The sequence below is a fragment of the Vanessa cardui genome, chromosome 17 (assembly GCF_905220365.1).
Source record: "Vanessa cardui chromosome 17, ilVanCard2.1, whole genome shotgun sequence".
Classification (NCBI taxonomy): domain Eukaryota; kingdom Metazoa; phylum Arthropoda; class Insecta; order Lepidoptera; family Nymphalidae; genus Vanessa; species Vanessa cardui.
Window position 1 is genome coordinate 12,728,698 of NC_061139.1, and position 26,015 is coordinate 12,754,712.

The 26,015-nt window shown below is 32.9% G+C and overlaps 1 protein-coding gene across 2 annotated transcripts in view; it reads right to left on the reverse strand.

Annotated features, from left to right (window-relative positions):
* Positions 1–26,015, reverse strand: part of LOC124536778 — a 90,873-nt gene that overhangs the window by 41,155 nt on the left and 23,703 nt on the right. The gene's annotated exons all lie outside the window — the stretch shown is intronic.

The following is a 26,015-nucleotide window of genomic DNA, read 5'->3' on the forward strand; positions in this document are numbered from 1 at the left end:
TTTATATAGCTTCTTTCTATTTTTTGAATAATGTCATCTTGTAATCTGATCCAGGCATCCATTTTATTTTTTCAAGAAAATTTCTTTGACAGTTAAAATTTGCTAAGATAAAATTGCTCTAGTTTTTTCTAAGTCTAAAATTAGCAAATTATTCTAAGTTCAATTTTCACGTTTTTTTTAAGTCCAAAATTAGTAAATTATTCTAAGTTCAGTTTTCACGTTTTTTCGAAATCCAATATTCACAAATAATTGTAAATGTTTGAAATTAAAATGGATTCTTCAGACGTCACGATAAGTCAATTTTTTCTAAGTCCCAATTCACTATGCTTGCTTGGTTGTACACTACTTTATTATTAGTTACTTACAGTTTGTTCTTCTCTGACACAATCACATTCACTTAACTGCCATTTTTATATTGACACTTCATCCGACTCGATACGACCATGAATAAAACACCACTCGTTTCCAAGACAAAGACAGTTTATTAATTTGTATTTTCCAGTGTTATATATTTTCCTTTGACAAAGGATATCGCGATTTAGAAAATCATACTTTTTGAACAACGACATCTATTGACAAATGTTTAAAATTATACAAGGAGTAACAAGTTTGTGTTTGTTCCTTGTACCAATGTTATGAGTATCACATTTTCTCATGAAATCATTAATATTTTTTCGTACATACATAACATTAGAGAATATATATTGAGAAGCAACAGTCAATATCTTGATTTCTTTAAATTTATTCCTTAACGAGTCTTTAGCTCCTAGGTTGTAGATTGCGCGAATAGCCCTTTTCTGTAGCACAAATATGGTATGGATAGCGGCTGCATTGCCCCACAGCACAATACCGTATGACATTATACTATGAAAGTAGCTGAAATATACTAAGCGAGCCGTATCAACATCGGTACATAATCTAATTTTTTTGACCGCGAATGCCGCAGAACTCAGTCTACACCATTGCAACTTGGCATCAACAGTAAGGCCAAGAAACTCAGCAGAATCAATTGGATCCATCGATTCCCCATTGATGAGTACATCGGCTTTTACATTTTGTACATTTGGCGTACTAAATTTCACAATTTTAGTTTTATTATTATTTAGTTTAAGATTATTTACGCTAAACCAATGTACTATATCAGCTATAGCATTGTTTACGTCGTCGTACTGTACCTGTTTTCTATTAATTTTAAAAACTAAGGAGGTGTCATCAGCAAACAATACTATATCATGTTTGTTCCCAACAAGAAAGGGCAAGTCATTTATATATGTGAGAAACAGAAAAGGACCAAGAGTTGATCCCTGAGGGACCCCCATACCAACTGAGACCCCAGGAGACCTTTTTCCTTTAACGTCAACCCTCTGAATTCTATTGTTAAGATAGGAAGTCAGAAGGTCGAGCGCACATTTTATATGTATTTAGCCGATTAACATGCCACATCGTAAACACAACCACAAATAAATACCACTCATTGACTTTGGCACCACCATATAACAATATATATAATAAAAAAATTATCACTAACAGCAATAGTTGTACTCTGAATACAACTATATATAATGATAATAATAAATATTGGACAACATCACATACATTATTCCGATCCCAATGTAAGTAGCTCAAGCACTTGTGTTATGGAAAATCAGAAGTAACGAAGGTGCCACAAACACCCAGACACAAGACAACACTGAAAACTAACCAACTTTCTACATCGACTTGGCGGGAATCGAACCCGGGAGTTCATCCATGAAAACAGGTATACACGTCGTCGATATATAAAACCAAGTAACAGACCAGTCCGATGAGTGACCTGTTTCCCATCAGAAGGAAATTATCGTTAAAAGTTAATTGATCTGTCAAATTTCCATTCATCTCTATTACCACAATACGTATTACAGTTGTCAAAATCGCAATTTAGACAATTTAGTCTTCTACTTATAAAAACGTTAATCCGGTCGGACATAATACGCCTTTTTGATAATTATGTTATACCGCTATTAATTTATTGCGCGTAATTTATGTATTTATATTCGTATTTATGTAAATTAAACATAAAATTACACAGAACATGGAAATTGAGACCCAATAAATAATTAGAATGTATTGGGACGGATTTATTTATGCATAATTAATTTGTCTGTGTAACACTATTCATTTGACTAATTTATCTATTTAGAATTTTGTTGTTGTTGATTTAAAAGAAACGAATAATGAAATCGGACACCTTTTAAAGAAATAACTTAGACTTTATTTGAGACATATTTTTGCATATATATATTATAAAAGGGAAAACTTTGTAATATTTGTTTTTTTTTGATACGGACTGGTATATGGGCCATATTATGTTAAAGAAGTCATCAGCACCCATAGACATAGTGGCTTAAAAAATAAACACCATCTTACATCATCTTGTTTAAGATGTTATGTTATGTTATGTTTAAGATGGGGGTCAAAGTTGCTCACGTCCGTAGGTATCACCAAAGACAGGTTTCATCCCTCATTACCCTACACGTGGCCCCTGGGTGGTGCTAATCGAGCATATTCTAGGTGTGAGGCTCCGGCCGTAGCTAGCATTACCACCCTGCAAACAAAGCCGCACCGTCATAGCGATTTGTCAAGTGGCTTAATTTACATTGTCGCGCAGCATTTCGTGTTCCGGTGCGAAGTTTGCAGCAGCTTACCATGGGGGATTGGGTCTGTACAGTTGTGCTCTGCATTTGGTGACAGGTTCTGACCGTAGTCACAGTGACGCCGGGCGGCTCAATCTGGAGGGCAGCGGGATCCGAAGCACGGTGCACCGCTGGCCGACCGCAGTTAGTAGGGGGCCCAATTAGTAGGTTCGCCATCTCCGAAAGGCTGCCCCGCCAACTTGCGAAAAATCCTGGGATGGTTTCCACCGTGCTGGTTGGCGACCAGAGAGAGGTCCCGGTGGCGATTTCCAGGGGGGTTCGGGCGTCCCCGCGGTCTCCAGTTGAGTCTACCATCTCTGTCTCTGCGGTAAAAGTCACGGTGTCCAAAATGCGGCACCTCGTACAACTTCCATTTCCCCACCTATTCACGCCCACAATCAATGACTCATAAAAAAAGCAAGAAGAATGTTTCACAGCGGCTGCACCACCTCTCATTTTCAGTGCATCTCTCTAATATACGAGGTTTGCACTCCAATCTCTTTGTGGTCCACCACCACCTTCAGACCGCCATGCCGCACTTGCTCTTTCTCACGGAGACACAAATCACCAGTCCAGCGGATATAGCGTACTTACAGTATCCCGGATATTCTCTCGAGCACAACTTCAAACCTCGTGCTGGGGTCTGTATGTACGCTCGTAATGACGTCTGCTGCCGACGTCTCCGAAACTTGGAGGTGCCCGATTTTTCGGTAATGTGGTGCATATCGGATACAGGTTTGGAGCAGATTGTATACGCCTGCGTCTATAGGTCGCACAAAGGTGACCAGGAGACAACTCGGATGATTGAGTATCTCAGCGTGACGGCTGATGCCGTCCAAAGTCGTTACCCGACTGCTCAAATGTAGAATGATAGAACAAAGTCGTTACCAAAAAGATTAATTTAATGTGCATTTAATTTTCTCCATCGCCGTTTAGAAATTATATATGACCAACATTATTTATAAATAAAAATGAATGTCTTTGAATGTATCAATTGTATGTATCAATTATTATTCAATACTACGAATATTGTGACGTATTTTATTTAAAAAAAATGTAAGTGTAGGCGGTTTTTATCAGATCTGAGGTGTTTCTTTTCAAAGCGGTGATCGATTTTTTCCTTGAAAATCAATAAGTAAGTATAAGTTCTTCATTGAAGATGTATTTGATTCGTTGAAGATGAAATGGACTGTCTTCTTCTTTAGGTCAAAGCTTACTTGAACGACCTTTTTTTTCAATTTAGATATATATGAACTATTGCATACGCATACATCCAGTTTCGAAACGGCTTAAGTGACTAACGTATATTCCCAACCGGTATTTTAAATACCATAAAAAGTGTATCATCGAATAAGTTATGACGAACTTTTAAGAGGCTTACTTGTTTTGACGTAAGCAGTAAAACTGGTCGTTAAGATGATAACGTCTTAATTTGGTAAAATACAGATTAACACCATGTGGGGCCGAGTCCGAGATGTTGTGTAACATCGTTAACTGTAACACAGATTAACTGCACACACAGAATAATCTAGATAAATATTTTCTTTTATAGCTTTATATAGAGCCGAGGTGGCTCAGTGATTAGATATGAATGGTGCATTTTAATGACGATTTCGGGTTCAAACCCAGGCAAGCGCCACTGGATATTCTGGATGAATATTTACTTGGTGGTAGGGCTTTGTGCAAGCCCGTCTGGGTAGGTACCACCCACTCATTAGTTATTCTACCGCCAAATAACAGTACTCAGTATTGTTGTGTTCCGGTCTGAAGGGTGAGTGAGTCAGTGTAACTACAGGCACAAGGGACATAACATCTTAGTTCCCAAGGTTGGTGGCACATTGACGATGTAAGAAATAGTTAATATTTCTTACAGCATCATTGTCTATGGGTGATGGTGACCACTTACCATCAGGTGTCCACTTGTCCGCCAACCTATACCAAAAAAAAATATTTAAATACTTAGTTTATTTCGTGCTTTGCGGTGAAGGATACCTAATAATGCCAGATCAGCTACTTTTGTCTAATTTCAAAGAAATTCTACTACATGTGTATTCACCAAGTCACATTGGAACAGCGTGTTGGTTAAAGAGCGAGGAAGCCCTTAGCAATAAGTCATTAACAGACTGTTATTTAATTTACTACTAAGTAAATAATATAGCAGATTTAAGATTTACAAGCTACAATTTTAAAGTAATTTTAAGTTTTAGTAACTTAATTAACTAAAGTGAAGAATACATAGCAGAATAGATTATAATTTAATATATTTTTAAATATACCGGTAAGATGAATAAATAAAAGTATAACGTAAATATACTCTGTACGAAGACCATGAATATGAATTAATAAGGCCTTAGGAGATTGCGTCTCATACGGCCGGTGTTAATGAGTACATCATCTTATCTGATGGTAATATGTCCCCTGAGTTATTTAACACGCCTTACGACACGTTAAGGCGCTGTTTATCTAGTTTACATTATTTATATAATGCTTTAACGACGTATTTATTCAATTATATTTTAAATTATTATTAATATATATTATATTTACAATTAGTAAATTAAGTTTTTTATTGGATTTATTTAGTTACTAGCGACGGTTACGCACGGGTGCAATTATGATACAAAATATAATACAATTAGTTTATTTACGACATCACTTTAGAAACTAAAATGTTGACTGTGTTTTTCTACTATATTAAACAGCTGTAAGCTACTTTGTTTTATAGTATGTAATGATAATGATGTGTTATGAACGTGATAAATTATATTACTGAACTTGATAATTATACTATTTAATGCTTTATTTTTGAAATGATATGTACAAGATATTCTTTAGAAGTAATGTTAACTTTGTTACTAATAAATTAAAGTGAAGAATACATAGCAGAGTTGATTACAATTTAATTTAATTTTAAACAATTATTTATATAATTAATACATTTTTAATGTTATATAGTAGTTAATCTCTAATCTTTTAGTAGTATAAAAAATATACTTGTGTGGTACAGTTTGTGGCCATCTTAAAGAGTACCTACACTTTATATTAAGTATGTTTTTATATAATTATATAACATGTGTAAGTGAAGTGGTTGCTGAAGGTCCTTAATAAATAAATAAAAAAAAATATGTAAGGAGTATCTGCTAATAGCATGTAAGATTTCTATGTAAAGGTTTTTTATTAACTTCATTAATAAAAAAGAACGCTATTCAATTTGAATCTAATGAAAATGTTATTTAATTAGCGTAAAAAAGTGACTACTGAGTTTCTTGTACCGATTCTTTTGCGTTAAATCTACAAAAAAGTGAAGCTTATTTCGTATAGAATGGCGATTCAATTTTTTTTCCAATAAATATCGTAACAATCAATACTTCCTACAGCTAATAAATTATCGTTTTTATTATATGCTATTTTTATGATATATTTATATAAGATTATATAAACAGCGTATTTATATATATATATGTTACTAAAAATTCGCAGACAAGCATAAAATGAATGATATTGTAATCTATATTCATATTATAAATGTGAAAGTAACTCTGTTTGTCTGTCTGAAGTTCTTTCGTGACAGAACCAACTAAATTTGATGAAATTTAGTGAGAAGCAAACTTGAATAAGGAAGGACATAGGCTACGTTTTTTGCCCAACACTTGACAACCAATCCCTATAATATGAGCGAAGCCGTAGGCGATAAATAGTCTCATATTTATGACACAAATAACGATACAAGTCGTGCCAAGTCAAGAGTGACAACAGCGCATGAAGAGAAAACTCCCGTCGAACCACATCACGATAAAAAAACATTTCAAGGTAGAGACGTAAAGCGAACAGATAAAAAAAAGAAATGGATGATGACACTTATGGCGTTTTTATTATACGTTTTTAATGAATTATCGATGACAGATACTCTTAGTTCTATACTATATAATAACGAAATAATCTGTGTTAACTTTGTAACTGAAACTAACATTATATATTGAAAGGCCATTATATAAGCAACTTTAAATCATGATTTAACGTATATTTAGAAGCTACTTCGTAAGTGTTGCAAATACTTCCATTCTTCAGAAAGTAATTCAATGCAAGCAGCAGGTGGTGCTTCACTTATCAATAAAGAAGCTTACTTATCTATAAATTACGTCATTGTTGATATGGGTAATCTATTTCCGTCCGCCTGGCGAAATTTAGCCACGCTGACTAAGTTGGTCACGGTCGCAAGGACCAATGGTTTTATATTATCCGAGGTATAGGAATTTCAATTATAGGCTACGGATTGCTAATGAATATTTTACCATAAAACAACATAATATTTAGTTAGTTTAGTTACTGGCCCAAGTTTTGGTTTGCATCCGGAACCACAGAGTGTCAAATTTGACGGATTTAACGGCTAGACGATGAAGCCGATTGCTCATAAATTATCGTACCGGTAATAATTAGAACTATACAAAATTAAAGGCGGTAATGATTGATCGATTGGAACAGACAGACTGACTGACCGGATGGCGATGGCAACCATAGACATTGGCTCTATGATAAAGATTAATCATTCCTTATACTATAGCCACACAACAAGTAGGAACACAAAAATATTCAATAGTACTGCATAACATAGCTGAGATGGCTCAGTGGTTAGAACGCGTGCATCTTAACCTATATATATGTGCTTAATTTGTGTATATAATTCATCTCATTCTCGACGGTGAAGGAAAACATCGTGAGGAAACCTGCACGTGTCTAATTTCATCGAAATTCTGCCACATGTGCATTCCACCAACCCGTATTGGAACAGCGTGGTGGAATATGTTTCAAACCCTCTCCTTAATGGAAGAGGAGGCCTTATCTCAGCATTGGGAAATTTACAGGCTGTTACTTTACTTTTTTGCTTTACTTTTACTGCATAACATTAGAACGAGTGCTGTAGTAACTACACAGACTCGCACACAGCTCTACCAACTTAAAAAGGCTTTAGATCAATAGAAATACTTTACGGTTGATTCAATAAACGGAAACTCCACTTAGCGTGTCCTTTTAATGATTCCTATACGTTAAATGTCAAGTTGACGTGTAGGGAACTTCAGTGCACGACAACAGATCTAGGAATCGATTAAGTTCTAAGTTATTCTAGTCATAACAAGATCTAGGTTCCTAGTATGAAAGAAACAATTTATACTATAGGCGTGGCATCTTTCCTTATAAGTCAGTGATGCCTATAGGAAACTATTACAACTGTCGATGGTAACTATATGGTGTTCATAATTAAAATTAATTAGATTTCAAAGCCGAGTTCTAATGGTTATTTTCATTAGTACATTTGTAATGTATATTGTCGAAAAATTGTTTTCATTTTTTTCTTTAAATATACGCTGAGATGGTGTTAGTGTTTAGAACGCGAGCATCTTATCACCCATGATACCAGGTTCAAACCCAGGCAATCACTTTGTAATATATCCTGTGCTTAATTCGGGCTTACAATTTATCAAGTGCTCGCATATGAAAGATCTCATCGTAAGGAAACGCGCAAGTGTCTAATTAAAAAAAGGCCACCTGTGTGTGTGTCTACCAATCCGCATTAGAATCCTGTGATATATAATAAACTTGAACATTTATTCCCAAAAAGAATAAGGGAAAGTCTATATGTCTGTCTGTTTATTTTTGTATAAGATATATATGTATGTATATATATGTAGTTAAAATATCTATCCAGTGTCAGTTTTCGAATATTTTTACGGTAGAATTTTTTAGTAAAGGATAAGGGAATGTTAGTTCACAATTGTTTCTATATTGTTCTTAATCATATTTTTAAATTTTTTAAATGTGTTTACAATACATTCTTGAAATTTTATGCCAGTGCCACTTCCATCTTTTCGACCCGTCCATAAATTGTAGTTATTTACTCTAAAACGAGTTGGCTATAATATGACAATTCCATAGATTGTTTTTTTTTTCATAATGTAATATAATTAGCACACGACACGAATAAGTCACGGTATAAATTAGTATAAATAAATAGAAAAAAATATTGAATAACTTATTCTGATCTTATCTTATATCTATTTGAGAAAACACGTTTGATATTGTAAATGCCAAAAACGTTTTTATTGATAATAAAATGGCAATATTTATTTACGGATATGTTTAATATTATTTCGTATCATGTTAAATTATTATTATTTTTAGGCACAATCCCAGACATACTCCGAGACCTTATTCTTTGTAATCGAATCACGAATTAAACACTTGAAAATTCATTGAGGTTTACCTGAGCTTACCATAAATAAGTCGTTTTAAAGAAGCCGATTATTTTTGTATACATATGTAATCATGCTTGTTAATATTTTTATTTTGTATGTATTAATTCACATACTTTATTTACGATACGGTTTGAAGTATAGTAATCATAATTAATTTAAGTGTTTGAATGAAAAATGTGATACTTGTTACAGTTTAACAATCTTGTACTGTTATTTGTACTTGAACATCGTATTAACGCTCATATGAATATTTTCTTTAACTGTTTTTAATATAAAATATATAATAAAAATCATATCTTCTATGTATTGTCCAAAATATTGAGTTTAAAATATGTCAGTTCATTAGTGTAATATGTATAAAAATATCACGCAAAAACTACTAAATGAAATGTGTTTATTACAGCGTGTTTCAGTAAAAGGTTTTTGGCTGAAAATGTATCTGAAAAATTGTTGTAATCGAGATGTTTCAATATTAAATAAAATGAAATGAAATGACGGTTCATTAGGCGGCCATATTTGACGTTTACGGATGCGTTCGGATAGAAGACAGATAATACTGTAGACTTGACGGAAACTTCATCCACAATTTAAGTTATACTATATCAACGTTTATGTGAAAGTTATTTGCTATATGAAAAGTAAAGGACAAAATTTAGTTGTTTATTTTTATTTATTTTAACAGCCATTCAGGTTTTTATCTATTACAATATAATTCAACGTATAGCGGAGCGGCAGCATCGCGTGGTTGGTTTCCTAGTATAATATATGTTAATCCGACAACTTGAATGATAAGTTATTGTGATGTCAAAGTATCATAACGACTGACGTTTTATTAGATTGGATTTTATGTCCGGCGAAACAAACGAATGTTTATTCTTAGTACATTTTAAATTTATAAATAACTCGTTGCTGTCCGCGTCTCCACTGTAATTTATTGTATCTCTGATGACGTGTATGTCAAGTTTCGTGATGATCGGTTGAATAGTTTAGACGTGAAAGCGTAACAAATAAACAACCTTCATTTTAAATTGTTGAAGATAGAAAATAAATTGTAGAATATATATAATGCACTAGCAGACCCGTCCACGCGTTGCTGTGGCTGAGTGATTAAGGAAGGATTTAAAAGGCAAAATTTAACACAAATTAACATAGCATTTTAAATTTCATTTTATTTATAAATACTCTGATAACCTTTAATTAAAATAAATCACAGTTTATCACCTTAAAGTTTACTGAAGAGCCAGTCGATGTTCAATATTTTTGGTCAACCTGTCTTTTGTTAGCACAAATAAACTTGATGGTCTTCCTACACGTGAACAGGCCACGTATAATTGCCCATGGGAGAAACATGGATTCTCTAAATCTAAGCCGCAAATAGACATTGTTTGGCCTTGTGACTTATTTATAGTCATCGCGAAAGCTAAACGAATAGGAAATTGCAGTATTTTAAATGGTATTGGAGAATATGACGGTATCATTGGAATGCGTGGTAACAGAACGATTTCTCCTTTAAACTTTCCTGTCAAAATAGTTGCTTCGAGAACATTTCCGGTGATTTTTTTTATTACCAAACGTGTACTGTTGCATAGTTTAGGGGGGTTCAAATTACGCAGAAGAATAATCGGTGATCAAATTTTGATTCGAAGATTGTGTGGAGGCATTCCTGTTATGTCTAAAGAATTTAAAAATTCAATTGGAAAATTCACTGCTTCATTTTCATCAACAGTAGTGTCGATTGACTTGAACGACATCAAATCACCTGGTAATAGTTGTTGTATCTGGTAGTTAATTAGATCTACATCAACATTTTTCGCTGCCATAATAGCACGATTACTAAGCCAATTATGATTTAGATAGTTATTTATTATATCTGGGAATACACTTTCGATCAGTTCATTTTTAGTTTGAACAACAGTACAGAATTGTTCTGGTAATCTTATGCATTGGGTATCTTGATAAAATTGTACTTCACCGTTTCCAATATCTAATAATTGCTGAGAAAATACTTGTGCTGCCGGATCATTTTGGAGTTGTACTCGCATGTTTTTTGACAATCTTAGAGTTTTGACGTTTCTCCATAAAAATGATTGTTTTAGACATGCTGATTTCATCGGCAAAAGTAGAGCGAGGAATGACAGGCAATTGGCATTGGCATCAATGACCCTATTTTATGGTACACTTGTCCTTGTATTTTAAATGTTGTTTCAAAATTACGACCATCAGTTGAGAGATCGCAAATTTTTGATGCTCCAAATGATGTCATTTGAAAGCAAGAATTAAACTTTCGTGTCTTACGCAAAAATAATTTTGAATCATTTGAAATGCCAGAAAAAAGAGATTTCAAAGGTTCAGGCGGAGTAGGGAGTGGTAATAATACAACTTTCCCTGAGGCACAACACATGCCAGGTGATTCATTCCGAATTTTTAACGCCTGACAATGTTTGCATATTTTGTTCATCGCACCGATAGTAACTTTGGGATCAGCTGAGTAATTAATGTCTGGTGCATAATTAAACCCAAGACGAACAAATGATTCACGTGTTAATGCACGACTGGTTCGCTGCCTTTCTCGGTCTCGTTCTCTAATTGAATCTATGTGTTGTCCACGTGCAGCTCTTGTTCTTAATAAATATTCTTGGAGACGATTATCACGCTGTTCTCTTGATTCATGCGCACGAATATCAGCTATGCGAATTCTTTGAGCTTCATTTCTTTCTGCTCTTTGTTCGACTGATTCGTGAGCTCTTTCAAGACGCCGTTGTCGAGCTTTTTTGCTACGGGCATTGTTGAGGTTAGATTATTTTAGTGGCATTTTACTGAAAATTTTATGTGAATAAATTCCTTGTACTATTATTTTGTTGTTCTTAAAAGCGATGTCACAGAGAGTATCGATCAAAAAATGGCCAGCACCACGTGTAGTGGAAAATGAAATCTAAAATTCAACGGTAGCGCCATCTATGATAAGTTAATGATAAACGGTCTGACAAATTTCTGTAAAAAATCCTATGTGAGGCGCCATCTGTTCGAAATTTTCGTAACTTACAATTAATAACAACAATCAACTTTGATAATCAGTTTATTGTTATTTATAAATCATTGAGGCCATTAATCGAAATGAAAGCTATCCTATCTCTTAAGTTGGACCAAATTACACATAAATGCCAAATTTCATCAATATCGGTTGAGTTGGTGAAGAGTTCACTGGGAACATACATTGTGACACTGGATTTTTATATATTAAGATGTTATTTACGATTTTAGTATGTCTGTTTTTAAAGTTTATTTAAAATAGATTGAGCTGATAGATCACGGAGATGGCCCAGTAGTTAGAACGCGTTCATATTAACTGATGATTGCGGGTTCAAATCCAGGCAAGCACCACTATATAAATAGAATAAGTTATTCTGATCTTATCTTATATCTAATTGAGAAGACACGTTTGATATTGTAAACGCCAAAAACGTTTTAATTAAAATACATACACTAATTTGTGTTTATAATTCATCTCGTGCTCAGCGGTGAAGGAAAACATCGTGAGGAAACGTGCATGTATCTAATTTCATCGAAATTCTGCCACATGTGCATTCCATCAACCCGCATTGGAACAGCGTGGCGGAATATTTTCCAAACCCTCTCCTTAATGGAAGAGGAGGCCTTAGCTCAGCAGTGGGAATTTTACAGGCTGTTACTTTACTTTTGATAGATCACCCGAGGATTAATGCTAGCTCTGCAATAACGACCCACTACTCATTACATAGTTCATGGGACCATGAGATGTTTCCCTTTTTCTTGTACACGAGGATTGGATGACTAATCATAGCATAGATCATACTTGGCAGAATTCTCTAAGTTCTTTATACAACATAAAAGGCTATACAATGCACACAGAGTTAAGAAACAATCGCAAAGGTGGAGGCATTGTTATTTACGTTGCAAATAAACATAAATTTCGACCCATAATTTCAAACACAGTTCATTGTGAAAGCCTCGTGGGTAAACTGACAATACAACACAATTATAATATAACTCTGTGCACAGTGTACAGACCTCCAAACAAACACAAGTACTCTTTCATACGAGAAATGGAACAGCTTCTAACAAAACTAAATAAGTCTGATATTATTTTACTAGGTGATATGAATGTGGATATAAAAACTGAAAATTCTATCAAGCGGTCGTACATGGACATGTTATACGGCTGTGGGCTTGTGTGTGGGATCACCGATTATACCAGAATTGAATCAAAGCTTCAAAAAGTGAGTAAAAGTTGTTTAGATCATATATTTATTCGATGTCGATCCCCCATACAAGTGTACACAGCCGCGCTAGGTACTGCACTAGCTGACCACAACGTCGTGGCATTAACATTGTGTAATAATGTTATAAATGATATACAGAGTGTTCCTAAATCATATACAAAGTTTAATAATAAAATTTTAAAAGAGCAAATCGAAAATATTAATTGGAAAAGTGTTGAAAATATGGAATGTCCAATTAAAATATATAATTTTATAAAAAATGAGTTAAATAATTCATATAAAAAAGCTGAATATATACAAAAAATAAATAATTCAAAACGTAATAAATACAAATGGATTTCAAAACAAGTTATTAGTGCATGTAGAAAAAGAGATGAATTGTTTTTAGAATGGAAAAAAGAACCAAATAATATGATATTAAAATGTAACTATAAAAAACAGCGCAATAAAACAAATAAAATAATAAATATAAATAGAAACAGATATCATAAAGAGGATATTATAAAAAATAAAAACAATATTAAAAAACTTTGGGAAATTTTAAATGACATATCAGGTAGAGTAAAAAATTGTATAGATGATCTTATATTAAAGTCTTTCCATACAGTAGGATCTGATAAAAATATTGCTACAGTAAGGCTTTCGATACCTTGCAACATGATATTTTAATAAAAAAACTGGATAATACTAGAGTTAGGGGGCCATTACTTAAATGGTGTGAGAATTATCTTAATAATAGGTCTTATAAAGTCAAGATAGGTTCATCGTATAGTGAGAGTGTATGTGTTAGTGAGGGAACGGCTCAAGGATCTGTGTTAGGCCCCTTGCATTATCTTGCCTATGTAAATGATATAAGCCATATAGTACAAAAATGTGAAATTTACCAATTTGCTGACGATACTTGCCTTATATCATCTAATAAACATATAAATGTTGCTGAATCTGAAATTCAGGCAGATTTTGAAAGAATTTGCATGTGGTCACACGATAATGGACTTATTCTAAATGCAGAAAAAACTAGCCTAATGCATGTCCGTTCTAGTCATAATTTCACAGATATAATACCTCGGGTCATTGCCCACGATCATCACTGTTTACACACTCAATGTAATGGCACTAAATGCTATTGTCCACCTCTAAAATTAGTTGAAGAACAAAAATATCTTGGCCTAATTGTAGATAATCGTTTAAACTGGAGTAAGCATGTTGATAAGGTATGCGATCAGTTACGTGTTTTTATGGCAAAACTATACATAATAAAGCATAAGGTACCCTTCCCCATATTACTCATGATGTATAGGACCCTAGCAGAAAGTATCATATCCTACGGCCTGGGTAGTTATGGACGTACATTTAAAACTTACCTAGACCGAATATGTAAAATACAGCAAAGAATATTAAAAAATATAGTACCCCAAAAAATTCAAATTAAAATAAAAAACAAAATTTCTCTTTTCAAATATTGTAAAGTCTTACCAGTGTATGATCTAATTAAACTCGTTATACTCTCTAACAATTATTTTAATAATGAACTAAAAAATCCTTATATTCATAATATGACTACCAGAAATATAACCAATAAAAACTTAACCTTTCCAAGAACCAAAAATCTATACGGGAAAAAATCTCTTAACTATGTCCTACCTATGTTTATAAATGAGTTACCAAAAAATATTAGAGAAAAAATTACAGAAAAAAATATCAAAAATGTCCTAAAAAAATCAAAAATTTTATCAAAAATTATAATATACTATGTATGTATATATATATATATATATATGTATATATATATATATATATGTATATGTGTGTATGTGTATGTATGTGTATGTGTATATGGTATGTATATAAATAAAAAAATATATATAATTAAATGAGACATTTGGGAACAGCCTGTATTGTTTAGTTTTAATAAATAGTATATGCGAATACTTTTCTTAGCCAATACAAACCAGAAAATGGTTTAATGGCTTGTAAAATATATTAATATGTATGTTTTATTATAAAAAGAAATAAATAAATAAAAAAAAAATAAAAATATATCTAATGTTCAGAGAAATATCTCATGATCAAGTTCAATGGTAGCTTTATATTGAAATACCAAGTTGCAGTTCATCCTCGCAGTGTATCCTGCCCCCATACTTATATTATATTTTTTTATTCAATTTAATATAGGTAAATAACAGTTCAAAAATAATTGTTTGAAGCGTCTACCTCATTAAAGTATATTTTGATTTAACATGTTTACAACACTGGGTTTTTACTTATATATGTTGTATGTTGTTGAAATACGTTCACGATCATAGCTTCGTTGGTATTTCAATGTGTTTACACAAATACATTTAACTATATAAACATACACCCACAACAAAACCGTTCATGATCGTTTTAAAAAATGTTTACAAAAAATAATCCTCCTAGAAACCCGTAAAGCGTTAGTAAACCGTTGCTGTTTGTATATCAATTAACCTTAGCCTTAAAGTCAGCGTGCGCCCGCGCACCCGGTAAAGAGATCTTTAACTTTCCTCGCCGTATTTGGACATGCGTGCTTCAATGATACTCGTATTTTGTTCTCTTTTGTACTTGAAGAAAGTGAAAGAGACGAATGAATCGGCTGCAGGTCGATATAAACTTGTTTTCGAATAAATAATGGTACGAGAAAAATTTTGCCTTTAAAAATAAAATATAATGCATGTTTTTCACATTGTATCAATTATATAGAATTGTAACAGGGATTATTTAGCGTTCGTAAGTATGAAAAGCCGTTTTATGAAGATTTGTAATAATTAATAGCCCAAGTTTAAAACAGTAGCCTACGTTTTATCGCCTAATGAATTACCCTAGGCGTTGTATGATTATGATATTATTTTCAATTACAGGAGAGGTATAAATGTTTAAACAATTTTGACTTTAAGTTGAGATTATATCATTAGATGGTTAAGATTACATCTGCAATGTTCATTCAAAAAAAAGAATGTCGCTGAAGATGTTATCCGTCTTTTGGGAGAAAAATTGAAGGGATTATAAAGTCAAGAAAAATACATATTGTATTATAAATAAATTACTAGTCCATAACATAGCTATCATATTTTATATGTATATCTAAAATATATTTTTCCATTGAGTGAACTATATACTAAGTTAACACTTTTACAGATTTTTTTGTGCCTTCCAGTTTTTCAAAGGGTTTATTCTTTTAACAGGATATATATTCGTTAATCTATATTGATCCAGACTCAGTATAAACTTTATTCGATATTCATTTTACAACCTAATTAGTACTTTATGGCTACCATTTTATTAGTGTGAACAATAAAGCGGCCGCTAAATCTTTGCCGGTTGTAAAATTATTTCCATTTCGTGTGTAAACAAAAAACGAGTATAAAATATATTTCTTTATAGCTTTGGTAAATCATTTGTTGACCGTTGCTTATGAAAAAGAATAGTTGTGTAATATTTTTTGTAGGCTCGTAAATAAAATCAAAAATGTTAGACATTACATAAACTTCCCTTCAGAAACAATTTTAGGCCAGCATAGCGTAATCTACTGTTATTAACTTTCGTTTTTCAAATATATAACTACGCAGCAACCCGGCCGGCTTCGCACGGGTGCAATAGTAATACTAAATACAGGATTTGTTTCATCAATTAGTAAAATTATTAGTGTCTTTTTTACTTTATTGTCCATGAATTATATACAAAAATTTTCCCCTCCAATCATTGTATCTATCTGTACTAAAAAAACCGCATCAAAATCAGGACAGGCAGGGACAGAGAAAGCGACTTTGTTTTATACTATGTAGTGATTATACAATACGATGATTTGCAAATTACCTACATTAGGTTATAGTGTAATGTAAATTCGTACAAAATCAACTACAAGATATATTTTAACGACATTACTTGGATAGTGAAAAAAATATGTACGCACTACTGTTTTATGTTATTTTGCTCGACGTTTTTACAGTGTAACCTGTCATAGTCGAGAGCACTCGTGTATATCATTTATTAGTTGTTAATAATATAAATACGAATGTTTAGATTGATGGATGTTAGTCATTCAAGCAGGTAAGAACAGCTGATCGTATTTGAATGAAATTTGGCGTATATGTTGTCGGTTGTCTGGAATAACACATAGGGTTCTCCTTATCAATCGACGAGTCCCGGCTTCGATTCCGGGCCGAGTCAATGTAGAAAAAGTTAACTAGTTGTCTATGTTGTCTTGGGTCTGGGTGTTTGTGGTACCGTCGTTACTTCTGATTTTCCATAACCAAGTGCTTTAGCTACTTACATTGGGATCAGAGTAATGTATGTGATGTTGTCCAATATTTATCTGTAACATCTGCGCCCCTCTCTTACATCAAACAGGGTCAAACACCGGTGTATAGTAATTTATTAATCTAATCAAACCTCTGATATTATAAGTAAGGTAAATATAAACGTTATCGCCCCTTTTTAATTTAGGTACGCAATGTACATATAAAATATATTAAATGATGTAACATTTTTATTAGTTATTATGGGAACAATATTCCTTTATATTCGCTGCGGTATTACGTTTGATATATTAGTATTATATTGCGGTCTACTAGTTATTAGTGGTCTTCGTGCAAGCCTATCTGGATAGGCCCACCCACTCATCAGATAATCTAACACTAGACAGAAATACTTATTATTGTTGTATTCCAATATGAAGTTAGTGAGCGAGCAACTACAGGAATATAAATTCTTAGTTCCCAAGGTTGGTGACGCATTGGCGATATCTGGAATGGTCAATATTTCTTTCAATGCAAGTAAGCAAATTTGCATGACACATGACAGCGGATAATGGTATGGGTAGTGGTGACAACTTAATATCTTGTGGCCCATATGCTAATCAGCCTAACTATATACTAAAAAAAAAATACAGATGAATTGATAACCTCCTCCTTTTTGAAGTCGGTTGAAAAATGAATCAAACCAAACATTTAGTCGTTTAAAACTAAATATATTAAAAAAAGTTAATTAACACTCAAACGAATATAGGTATTCGTTTCAGTGTTAATTAAGTTATTATTAAATAAAAACTTGTTTAATGTTTCTATGGTGATTGGCCGGTTATGCCGAAAAGTCACTCCCATTGTTAATTAGAACACATACTTCATTAGCGATCGACCGAACGTTCGCCGTCGGATTTGATGTCCGCCAAACCGACGGAAAGTTTTTGCCGAAGCCGAAGGATTTCGATCAATTGTTTTTAAAATTCAATGCAATTTGATTGTAATCTATTTGTTTATTTGAAACACCATCAGCATCTTCACGAACACAAAGTTATCAAAGATTATATACACCATTACAGGCATTTACAATACTATTACTACACTTAGCAAAAACATAAAAAAAATAATAGCTAGCGGCTTTAAGTTTAACTGATTAAGTTGTTATTAAGGTTAATACAGTCACCATTAACTTAAAAGAACATTATTTTATTTACTTCTAGCCAATCTTGTATTTAATTATTCTCTGTTTTGAAAACTTCTACCATCGAAGATCATGGCTATAGTGGATTAATTGGATTTGACTTTTACCAGAACGACTTTTGGTCAGATGCTAAACATGATCGCTAATTTGTTTTAAATGCTAACTCACCTTCACGTAAGCGGAAAAGATATCTAGAGAAACGCTATTTAAAATACGTTATAGACACGTTTCTTCATCGATTAAACGCAAGTAATTTTTGTGTTTGTGACTCCCATAACGGACACGGTTTGAATCGTAAAACGATCACCGTCGAATCTCAAACGTATTTCGAAACTCACATCGATCGTAGATATACGCGTGGGGTCAACTTGTTTTATTGTAGAATCAATTTAACAGACTTATTGTTATGGATTTGTATTGTTTTAGTTCTTACATTATTCGTTTTAAAATAAATAAGCAATATATAATCTGTTTTGTGTTCTCACATTAGCTGTAAAGATAAATTTGTTTTTAGAGAATATAAAGTTGAGTGAATGATACTTCGATTCGAATTTAGATCAGGTGGGTTGAGTTGAGATGGCCCAGTGGTTAGAACGCGTGCATCTTAACCGATGATTGCGGGTTCAAACCCAGGCAAGCACCGCTGTTTCATATGCTTAATTTGTCTTTATAATTCATCTTGTGCTCAGCGGTGAAGGAAAACATCGTGAGGAAACCTGCATGTGACAATTTTCATAGAAATTCTGCCACATGTGTATTCCACCAACCCGCATTGGAAAAGCGTAGTGGAATACGTTCCAAACATTCTCCTCTAAAGGAGAGGAGGCCTTTAGCCCAGCAGTGGGAATTTACAGGCTGTTGTTGTTGTTGTTTATGTTCTTACATTAGCTGTAAAGATAAATTTGTCGTTAGAGAATATAAAGTTGAGTGAATCATACTTCGATTCGAATTTCGATCAGGTGGGTTGAACGGTTATGGGATGAGATGTCGACATGATCGTAAAGAGATGAGAGGATTTCAGGCCTGGCGAACCTAATTGAAGATCAATCTTAAGTCTGCGTGACATTTAATGTTTATTTCCATTTTTTATCTACATAATCTTGAGAACTGACCTGTACTTCAACTATAAGGCTTTGAATTTTTGATCTTGGAATGAATGTGAGAGATCTTCGCTTCTAATCCCGGGACAGGCCAGCAAAAATATGAGCCTTGTCTTCGTACGCTACAGAATCATGAGAGCAGTACTTTACTTAAATACTTGCGATTGGGATCTTGGGATTAACGGATTTTAATCCCGGGATAATATAATTTATCTAACAAGTTATTTTTAGCAGCAGATTGACATTTGAAGATGTTTCTTGCGAATTAATAAGTTTACCATGTTGATTTTGATACTGAGGTAGTTAAATTTATTGTTATGATTTTTTCGAAATTCGAATTTAAAATCCTTTAGTTAATTGGTTTGCTGCAAGATTATCTGTAGTCATTTCATTAACACGTCATATCAAATCTACCTGGTATTACCATCGCTTCGGAATGCGTCTAAAAAAGTTAATATATTAAAAAAACGGTTCGAAGTTTGAAATAAGGACGCGGACCCCTAAACACATTAAAATAATACCAATCATCTTCTGTCAGAGAAGATCACATAAAATTAAACGAATATATATTTTATCAAAGAGATATTAAGTGCAAATTTCCATGACACATCATGACAGCGGATAATAGTATCCTATCATTGGAAGAGCGCCTTGTAATTAATGCGAGGTGTATTAAATGCATAAAGGTTTATTTTAATGTAGGGTGATGGTGCAAGATCGTGTGTCAAGAATATTTCGGCTTAATAGTTTCATTTTATCTTTAGCATATTTATTTTATCTTATATCTGATACACGCACTCACACATGTACAAACAAACACACCCACGCGCAGACTTACCGAGTGAAGACACATTTGTTTTACTTTTTAAAGTGAAGTGCATTTATTAAAAGTGAAGTCTGATTGTTGATCTCAATTAAAAAGTTTAATATTGTTGATTTAAACATGAATTTTTTACATTAATGTAGTTTTAATTTTCTTTTTCATTCATGTAACTAAACAGCTCCAAATTACATATTTACACATAGTTTGTCTTTCTGACACATTAAATAAGTGAAAAATGAGCATTTTATTACCGGGTCCCATAGACCCACCAGGCACGCCATGTGATTTTTACCCACCAGACACCCGAAGGGTTAATATGGATAAGCTGTGAAGATGGTTGTTAGTTATCTGAAGAATAATTTAAGAAGAATTGTAAAAATGTTACCGATTATTTTTTTATATTTGCATTTGTTTAAATATCATGGTAGGTGGCTTGCAAATAGGGCAAGTGCTGGTAAGTGGTCAACGCTGTCCGTAGACATTGGAACTGTTTGAAATATTTCTCATTCCTCATGGTAAAAATGCGTTGTCAACCTTGGGAACTAAGATGTTATTTTTATGTCTCTGATTTAAAGTATGGTTGTATGTTTGCCTAACTTTTTTATATAAAAAGAAAAAAAATCGTCTTTATCAGTTGTTATAACACTGGATAGATAGATAATAGATTTGTATAATACTTCAACCATATTTTATATGTATTTAGTGTTCATATCTGTTAACATATGTATAAATATTTAAACGAATTATCAATCATAATTTTTATCAAGATTGATTTCTATCTCAGGAGAAAGTGTTTCAACGTGTAAATATGAATATTAGTTCGGTTCAAGTCTGTCTGTTGAAACAATATCTTAGTAGACAAACTCGAGGTATTTAAACAAACTATTGAAATCCGTAAGTGTTGTTTAGCTTATATTAACGCGTGTAGCTTTTGTTTTAGATAACCGAAGAGAGCCTTCCTTTGTTTGTACTTGATGATACATGGTTTTATATGTACAATATCAGAATTATCTATAGGTAAAAACATTGGGATTGTGATATAAAATGAAATCAAATCAAAAAAATAAAAAAAATTACAAGCACTTTTGAATCGTCATTTTAAAATTAAGTGAAGCTACCACCGGTTCGAAAAGTAGATAGATTCTACCGAGAAGAGCCGGAAAGAAACTCATTAATTACTCTTTTTGAATATTTAAAAAATACAAAGTCATATTAGTTAATACATTTATATAAATTCATATATCCTGCTTGATAGAAGATATAGAAGCAAGTTAATTTTTTCTTCTTTACACTTTGAATTGTGAGTGAGCCAGTGTAAAAGTCACATGAAAAATAATGCTATAGACGTATGTAGTTTGTCGTTGGCGATTCGTTAAAGATGTGTGAAGTTAATTCATATTCTAGAAATTGCCAATGTCTAATGGAGAAATGATAGATACTACATAGATTATTAGTCTACTTTAATAAATGAAATGTAATGCATAAAATGTAGTAATTTATTAACATAAGAATGAACAATATTAAATGCTAAAATATATACAAATATGAACTAAAACTAGTTACTGTATAAATCTTGACCGCGTGGATGTAATGTAATGCTGTGTTTAATTGTAGTCCGAGTCTGTGTTTCCCGATAGGTACAACGTTGGTATCTTCACATCTAGAGTAGGTACATTCTAGGCAAGCGTGCTATATGGACTGTGTCGATGTTTAAAACTAGACAACTGCCAAACGCCAGCCTAATAAAACAGTTGAATATTTGTTTCGAGTGGCTTTCTGGAATGTGGCCCAAAGCGATGTCGAATATTATAATTAAAGAAGTGTATTGTTTGGGATATTTGTTTAATTACAAAACACTCGTCGGTTTTGATATGAAGAGAATACTTAATTAAAGATATACAAACAATCAGATGTAATACATTATAAATGTCATGGCTTCGTCAGATGTAACCACTAGTAAAACGATATCTTCACAACATCTAGTAATGTTATGTATAGATATTGTTTTATTTTTTATGTGTGAAGTGTGCGTAATAAATTTTCTGTTCAAGTTAGTATTGCATTGAATTCAAAGATTCTTACGTTTTATGTCTGTCAGTACGTAACCGCGTTTGTTTTAATTTACCGCCTCAAATCCGGAAAGTTCCATCATTTCCTACTATTAAATCAGACACGAGAAAGTATCCGCTAAATGATGCAATCGACTGGGGCATTGATCTAAGCTAAGCTTTTATTTCTTACCAGCGACCCGCACGGGTGCAATCCTGATACGAAATATACTACAGAATGTCTAAAATGAATCTACGAAATGTCTTCAAAAACATTCTCTAAAATTACCTGCTCCAAACGACCATTTTGATCTATATTAAATGCACTTCGAGAATAAACCATTACCAAAAACTTCTCGTCAAAAGTAATGGATAAAAAATGGTTATTGTGGGTTAACCCTAAGAGATAGACACATATATTTTGTACTATTTTGAAGGCCCTTTTAGGGTGTACAATACTGTACATGATTTTGATCTATCTCGCAGAGTTCAACCAGCGTTTTTTGCAAGTGAACCATTTTTTGTATGTATGTATTTATTTACGACGCAACTTTAAACCTCTAAAATTTTCCATCCTTCCTTTCTCTCGAATCAATCTATCTATTAAAAAAAACACATCACAATCCGTTGTGTTATTCTTAAGATCTATGCATACAAAGAGACAGACAATGGTAAGCGATTTTGTTTTATTTTATGTTATGATTTACTGTTTTGATGTATTTGTATTTTTTTATTACCATTCCTTTCACGAGTCTAAAGGTTGATGGACAGAAAACCATTTCTAAAGTAAATCGCGTATCATATTGTAAACATATTTAAAAATATACTTTTAGCATAACAAAAAACAGTACACAAACAAATACAACTGCTATTGCTAATATCACAAAGTCGTTTATTAAATCAAAATATTGTCCACTGCTTACCTTTTCGTTCTGTTTAAGTACTTGTGACTCTTTTGCGCAGTAATTGAGGGCCTCAGCCGTGTGCGCACTCATCTGTCATATGCTCGTATATCATTCATATTGTACTCTCTGTTCTGAGGTCAAAGAAATATTAACTACTGCAAGCAAGCGCGTGGGTGGAGGACACAATGACCATTTGTACATAATGTATTTTAACTGTAATATCCATTAACATGAAATATACGTATGGAAACTTTACAAGTATCAAGATTGTTCAAGTTGAATCGACGTATGAATTTACATGCTTCGAACATATTTTTCATTCTCGTGTAATTTACATTTTTCTTATTAATAACACTAAGGTTTGCCTTAATTTACCGTTACTGACTTTTTTACTAGACTGTCAAAAAATCTCACTTGTGATTGTCTCAGACCTAAGAAGAATAAAAGAAAGAAAAAGTAAATACATACATGTATATAGGATTTTGTTACTCATAGTGGTTGTAGTACTGTTGGTTCTGCTTTTAAAAGTCGTCTATATAATATTAATAATGGGACAGTAACTGTCTGGCTGTTGCACATTTTACATGAAGCGAGCTTGAACTTCCAGAAAAGCCTTTTTATGTCTAACGCCTGATGGATTCCTAAAACGTGAGCGAATGCGCGGTTGGCAATTAGTTTAGTAATTAGACAGCAGTCATCACTCTTGTTATAGCTTAATTGAATTACTTCACAATACATTTCAGTAAATCCGAACAGCATACTCCAGTAATATACCACATAATAAAGATTACCATTGGATATTTATTTATAGGTATCAAAGTCGGCACTAATTATTCCTTCAAAGACAATATTCTCTGCGGTCGGAGATTTTTTAATTAACAATGCCCTTAGTCTCGTAGGAACAAATTAATTCTCTTGTCAGACGATTTATTAGGGTTCATAAGCCGTTATCAAGTTATTTAATCAAAAAGTGTTGAAGTTAATAGTTGATGTGATCAAAAAAGGTTCTGTATATATTTTTTAATTGTTTTCATAATGATAATAAAAAAGTATTGATATTATTATATATCATTTTCAAATTTCGCATGAGTTATTATCATCATAATAAGAATCATTATGAGATAAGGTTTATCGATTATAGAAAATGGTTAGTTGCAAAGCCGGCGGGTACCACCCACTCATCAGATATTCTACTGCTAGGCAGCATTCAGTATTGTTGTATTCCGGTAACTACAGTTACAAGGGACATCATATCTTAGTTCTCAAGGCTAGTGACGCATTGACGACGTATTCGTAAATCAAATATATATAGTTAAGATTAAAGTCGGATTTAAAAGTCTTAAAGGCCCTGTGAGATGACTGCAGGACTATTATTAAATTATGAATATAATTTATTTTAGTAAGTTATAATTTATTTACTTGCATCGGTAACTTTTAAAACTTAACTTTTAAATAATAATTATTAATATTATTATACTTTAACTATATCGAGTTATTCGTTAGTTAACAAATACAGATACGAGATCGTAGGAATCTCTATGGCATCACCATGACGATCTCGTAAAAAATTCGGTTGTGGGCCCCACTCATGTGGAGGTCTCAGGGTAGTTGCCCCGGTTAACCTCCTCTAAATCCGGCCCTGAAAGCGTTCAATATAAATCATAGTTGTTAAAACTTCCCTAATTTAATTCACCATTTACTTGGTGGAAGGGCTTTGTGCAAGCCCGCCTGGGTAGGTACTACCCACTCATCATGTATTCTACCGCTAAACAACAGTACGCAGTATTGTTGTGTTCCGGTTTGAAGGGTGAGTGAGCCAGTGTAACTACAGGCACAAGGGACATAACATTTTAGTTCCCAAGGTTGGTGGTGTATTGACAATGTAAGGAATAGTTAATATTTCTTACAGCATCATTGTCTATGGGTGATGGTGACCACTAACCATCAGGTGGCCCATACGCTCGTCCGCCATGCTATTCCATAAAAAAAACCATAATGATCCTTTGTAAACACAGTCGGTATTTGTTGTACATAATAGAGCTACATTCTAATGTTATATGTTATCACGCAACGTAAGTCAGTGATAATAATTACATAAATTTAGTTTTATCTTATCGCATAAAAATATGAGGTCATGGGTTTAAGTTATAATACACAACCAAGTCATCAAAATAAATAGATTAACTGTTTATTTTTCAATTTTTGTGATATAAAATAGAAATGCTTCGAATTTGTCTGAAGGTATTTTTACTCACTAACTCATTAAATCCAACAATATTTTGTAGAAGATAAACAAGCATCATCCAAATAATGATAACCGATCCAATTTTGGAAAAGTATTTCTAATCAATCAATGCGACTGAAGTAAAAAAAAAAGCTGACTGGTTTACTTGGTCGACTTTATCGAAAGCCTTTGGTAAATCAGTCGGTATAAAAAACATATCGGTTTATAAATATTGTTTTGTTACTAGCAACTTTTTTTTAAACGAATTTCGAG